The 6,018-nt window shown below is 39.8% G+C and overlaps 1 long non-coding RNA gene across 1 annotated transcript in view; it reads left to right on the top strand.

Annotated features, from left to right (window-relative positions):
• Positions 1 to 3,878, top strand: part of LOC121812360 — a 26,971-nt gene extending 23,093 nt beyond the window's left edge. Inside the window, exon 2 of the long non-coding RNA XR_006053013.1 lies at positions 2,633 to 3,878. This is a non-coding gene — a long non-coding RNA (uncharacterized LOC121812360). The remainder of the gene's footprint in view (positions 1 to 2,632) is intronic.
• The last annotated feature ends 2,140 nt before the right edge of the window (positions 3,879 to 6,018 follow it).

The following is a 6,018-nucleotide window of genomic DNA, read 5'->3' as shown; positions in this document are numbered from 1 at the left end:
TTGTAAATAAATCCCGTTTTGTGTTTCCTTGAAAAGAACTGTCTGCACGTGAGTCCGTTCAGTAGCCATGACAAGTTTCAGTAACAGCATAGCAGCAAAAAGGAGCTAATGGGAGTGCTTACTGATGGAAAAATACGGATGTCTTCAACAATTCACCTCAGTATCACTATCATTAATCTGTCATTCCTGTCATTATTCAGAAATGAGCTTCGTTGACTTGTTGACAAAGTAAGGGATAATGAGCACTGACCATGGTCCACTTGATCCAGTGATTTCAGACACAGTCCAGCAACTGGGGCATGTTAACCATCTTGACACAAAATACTAATAAGCATTATAAGCAACTTTTGTAGGTCTTCATATCCTGTCCAATGTAATTTGAGGAGTTGCTGATAACATAATGATATGTGATGTCAGGTTAGCATGGCATGTCAATTACCATCCATCTTCAGCCCTCACTTGCCAATTTTTTTCAACATAATGAGCAAGATGCTTGTCATGAATGTATCTGACTTCCTCTCAGAGAGCGTGTAAACTTGTTTGTTTACTTATAGTTGTCTCATCTACATAATTTTTAATAGGTTCACAGTTACCTGAATGCGTGGAATCTATGGACAATCTATGGATGCATGTTTGGTAGCATTAGTTGATAGCTTAGCATGCATACTCAAAAGAGAAAAATGATGGTGATGATGTAGCGCTAAGCTCAAGACTTCAGGGTCATCCATAAACCTGTAAATGATGTCATAATAATTCCATTCATTAGTCAGGTCATTCACCCTTGGTTTGGCTCAGAAGTCTCTGCTGTGTGTTTCAGGGAAAGTGCATCTTCAGTTATTGTTGTTGTGAGTGCCAAAATTGCTTTGAGGAATTAGAAAATATCTATAAAAAGCTGCAGATCTGAAAGGGAAAAGAACACTGAAAAGAATAGGGGGTAATTCCAAAGATAGGACTTCCTGCTGAGAACAAAAAGACTAATGGAGTGCTTGTTTACATTTTAAACATGATTCTTTTATCTTCCATCTCCTTTGTTCTTTTTTGTCAGGTTGATGTCAGTTTGCACTTCATGTCTCGCTTATAACCTGCTACTTATTTTCATTCTTTTCATTTTTCTGTCTTCTAAACAAGAACTTGCAATAGTGTTTACTGAAATGAGAGACATTGTTTCCCCCATTTTTCTGCATGGTACGTTTAATCTAAAATAAACTAATCTGACATATACAAAGCAGCTGGCTGTTTACCACATGACAGATTAGAATTCTTCGAGTAAATAAATGTATTATCCTGAAGGAAGCGTATTTTGCTTAAATACCTTATTGTTTTTCCCTTCTTCGTTTATATAAAGTGAGCGCAGATTATATAGATATTAGCATCACAACGTGCTGAGAACAATGATGATTTCATCAACATCATGTGTAATTCTTAAAAAAAATCCATGATTAGGAAATCGTTGAACAGTGATGCTTGTTGAAACAGTAGGTGACGTAAGAAGCCGAGATGTCAACATGTGTACACACTAAATCCTGGATAAGTCAAAGATACTAAATGATCCCAGGTTACGGGGCATTTGCTTTTCTCTAATATGGGCATGCAGTGTTTTGTAAATGCATCAATTCTTGTTTGCTGTTCTTGCTGCGTAATCCGGCCTAAATGTACCAAATATGTCAGACGATTTGAACCTTAGACATGTAAAGTATACGGCTACAGTTTCATCAGAAGACTGCCCAGAGTGTTTGACCCTTAATTTCACAATCGACCAAATGTATTTAGAAAAAACTAACATGTGAATTCTACTGATCTGCTAAAAATAAACCCATCTGTTCATAGCAATGAAAACAATCAAGCAGGTTTTAGAAGTCAGTACTGGTAAATGAGTCAAGCCATCTTAGTGTATATAGCTCAATAACAAGCGCTGGTAATAATGACGAATAATGAATCCCCAAGCTCCAGCTTTGTGGTTACAATAGGAGAACACAGGCTGTGTTTATAACTGACTGTAGGACCTTACTGGAATCTGGCAGCAAACACCCAGCCTGTCTGTTTGGCAAGCAGCTGCTTATGTAAGATGTGACAGGAAGGGAAGGACATTGGGGGGTAGAGTGGGAGTCTCTGGGGGACTAGTGTGTATGTGTGTGTGTGTGTGCATGTGTGTGTGTGTGTGTGCACACTAAGGGAACTGTAAACATATCCCCCTTAAGTGCGCTTTCAAAGGCAGCTTGTGAAAGATCTAGATGAGTGGTGCAGAGGCATGAAGCCAGCACACATTATTCAGACGTAACTGGCACCTTAGTTGTCATGATGGTAACACTTAAACAGTGATATTATAAGAGAATTTGCTGCAGTTGCAAGTGCCGTATGCAAGCAGGGGGTCCTGCTGAGGATTTAAAAAACAAGCTAATTCTGGTAATTGTTTAGCCAAAAATAAAAACAAAGTGCTCAGTAACGTCCAGGAGAGTGTCTCAATTATAAAACAGATATAGTGACTCAACCACCTTCCTCTGGTTTTATGTCATGTTCATTTAAAACATACAAAACGCATCACATGAACACCATCTTCACCAAATGTTCAGAACGAAGTCTTCACAGGTCGTTCTGCCAGCTTTTCTTTTAATCATCACCTTTTGTTTCACAGCTTGCTGGGCACTGGAGCCACAGGTGGTAACAGTAGATGCGGATTAGATGACTGAGCATTGAGGCCACATGGACACCTAGGCAATGTAAGGCACCGTTACACCGAGCCAGTTCAATCCGGCTGCAGCTCGGTTCAGGGCTGGTTGCACCACAGGGGCCCGAGACAAAAACTCCTCTTCGTCTATCCACATGATGCTCCCCCAGTCAACAGCATGAACTGAGCCTGCAATTCCAAGCATCACTGGATAAGGTGGATGGTACTGAGGTCACTCGTCCATAAGCTGGTTGGTTTTCTAATGTCATTAGTCCACACATTAGTGCCTATAATATATATAATAATATATTATATATATAATATGTATATAATATATATATAAGTCAAACTCAGCTCTTACACTTGCACTTAGGATATTGGAAAGTTTTAGTGCAACCATTATTTTGCTTTTGTTAATGTTATGTATCATAAGGCTGCAGACCTCTCAAGCTCTTATAGCATAAAACATAATCGCTTAGAGGATCATTTGACCTACATCATCATACATCATCTAGTGGACCAAACACTATTGTATCAGAATATGTACATTTTTACTACCTCCCAGCCCAACACTGGAAGTACAAATTCTAATTTGCAATCTCTTTTCTTTGTGTTGAATCCAAAAATCCTTTGCCCAGGCTTTAAGGTATTTATGGCCAAGTATTCCTGTTGTCCTAGTTTTGTGAAAATATAAGTGCAGCTTCTTTTTTTTTATAATTCTACCCATACATACAAAACAAACGATAACAGTATAGCTCAATGAATAAAGGAATGAGGACAGACTAATCTGAGCACAGTTCAAAGCTCAAGAGTCAGTACGAAGAGAAAAACAGCCATAAAACACATGCCATGCATACGCTGTTTCTGTTTATCATGAGCAGACGCTGCAAAACAGGGCAGTATGGTCACGCACCCTTTACTCCTGAGTGAGGATGCACTGCTGCAGACAGCTTTGCAGGGGCTAACATGGCTCACTGTCTCCATGGCGAAGCCTTAAGGACAATAAGAGTCAGCGAGTGGAGGTGGAGAGACAGGGAGGAAACCGAGAGGGTTTGACTGGGTTTCCATAACACTGCACCAGTAAACACGGGGTGACTCAGTTAGATGAATTATAATGTTCTGTTGCATTGGAGGCCGTCTGCTTCTTAAGAAGTGATGAATAAACCATCCCACAATACAGTTTCCGCTTTACGCCTCAATGTTTAGAATAAAATTTTAAAAAAAACCGGACTCACAAAAAGGAGACGACCAGCTCTTTGTTTATAATGATGTTGGTGTTAGTCAGAGGATGTAGATTGATATATTCCACCTCCTGCATAATCTGGCCTAAATGTGCCAAATATCTCAGACGATTTGAACATTAAACACGGAAAGTAAACGGGGACAGTTTGAGCTTCTTTGTTTTTTGTCCTGTTTGCCATTCCTTCAGATAATATGTTCTCTGTAAGATCTTCAATCGCTTCCTCCCAATGTTTGCCAAGTGCTCATTTTACACATCATTTGATTATCAGGATTCTTTTTTCTAATATGGTAGGGCCTTTTCCTCACCTTAAAGTGCCTTGAGGTGACTGTTGCTGTAAAGTGGTGCTATAAATCTAAAAATGAATTGAGATAATATGTTGTTGCATAACTTCGCCAACACTCCAAAACCTGCTTGTTGCATAAACCTGGCAACTCAATAAAGATCCATAACAAGCTGAAGGAGCCTGGGTGCGTTGCATCCTCCGCTGAGTCAGCTGGTAAAGGTTGCAGTGTATGTGGGTGTTTATCTCTGTGCTTTGCCTTGGATATTATTTCGACATGCAATCAGATATTGTAAATTAAATGATCAATATAAGTAATCATTTAATATCTCCTTGGAGTGAATCACACCCTATTTCACCTAGTTGTACAACAAACTGTACTTCAGTGTGTTGACTCAAACACTGGGTGTTCCCCCAGTACAACCACAGCCTTGTGCCCTTGCCGTCTGCCTCTCCACCTCAGATGTGATAAAAGTGTGCTGACCCCATGGCGTGCACGACAAAGAAGTGTATGAGCTGATGTCGTTTGGTCCGGCACCAGGTAAAGGAAATGACTGGGATGTGTCGGCAGTAGGTCCATTGTTAGCATAGCAGGAAGGCAAGGTCATATCAGAGACACAAGAGGGTGGAGCACGCAAGTCAAGTCTGCACTGATGAACAAGTCAGCTATTGCAAGGTAATAAATCAAGAGGGGTCTGATTGCAGAACACTTTCAGTGGAGACTCCAATCATAGCCTGTAACAGTGAAGCCAGTGCGGAAGTTGCTTTTTACTGGCCAACTGAGGCCAATAGCTGCAGGAAGACGTCCTGGCCTATGGAAGTCTTAGAAAAATGACTGTTAAACTTTGGTGAGTTTGGTAATTAAATTCATGATGGGACTGTCTCCTTAGTCACTTATTTCAGGTCATACTGAATAGATCATTTAATGCAGTTTGTACATTTTGGTCAAAGTACTCATGCTCATTGGCCAACAACTTGTCAAACACAAGTTACTGATACATCCGCTCCACTTCCTGCCAGTGAACCTGTTGCCGCTGCTGGCTTATTTCTACAACACCAGGAAGCAAAAATGTTATGTCTACATTAATGTATTATAAACTATCTTGGTTTCTTCTGTTCTATTCATTTATTTGTTTCATTAAAAGTAGGTCAAAGGTTAAAGAAGTTTCAAGTGACATCAGAGTAGTCGCACTTACAGCCCTGCACATCCCTTTTTTGTAAAGCAGACACATGGAAACCAGAAATGACTCTTTCATTTTTGAAAGCCAAAGAGTGGTGGTCAGACGCTTTCAATCACACAACTGGATCTCTGTTTAGACAGAAAGGAAAACGTCACTTATGGGAAATAATGCACCTCTATTTACAGTCACTGGACAATTATTAGACCACAGTAATGCCGACTGAGAGCTTCCACAGACTACTCCTGCCAGCAGCTTTCTTGTAATTTCTTAAAGTAGTCTTCAGAAATAGTTCTCCGGGCCTTTGAAGAACATTTACTTAATAGTTGAGCAATCTTTATGCCACTTTCTGCTTATTCACTTAGTAACACACACAATCATACAGTACTTTATCTATACTTAACCTCCATAGTTTGTCCAGGGACATGCAAATCAGAGGAGCTGTAGCGCGATCTACTGACCTGATAGTGACAGTTGACATACTTGCACTGTGTGTTTTTCTACCCAAATAGGCTTTTATTCTATTGCCAGCGTCTCTCATATTATGTTTTTTGTAGACTCAACTAAAGAAAAGAAAACAGAATAATTACAGTAGTTTTTTTCCCAACAGACCACTAGTAACAAAGTGCCTAAAGGTACAATTTAAAATTAG

The sequence above is a fragment of the Haplochromis burtoni genome, unplaced genomic scaffold, assembly GCF_018398535.1.
Source record: "Haplochromis burtoni strain Fernald_Lab_line unplaced genomic scaffold, NCSU_Asbu1 Contig_555, whole genome shotgun sequence".
Lineage (NCBI taxonomy): Eukaryota > Metazoa > Chordata > Actinopteri > Cichliformes > Cichlidae > Haplochromis > Haplochromis burtoni.
The sequence above is the reverse complement of the archived record's forward strand: the minus strand, read 5'-3'. Positions and strand labels throughout refer to the sequence as shown.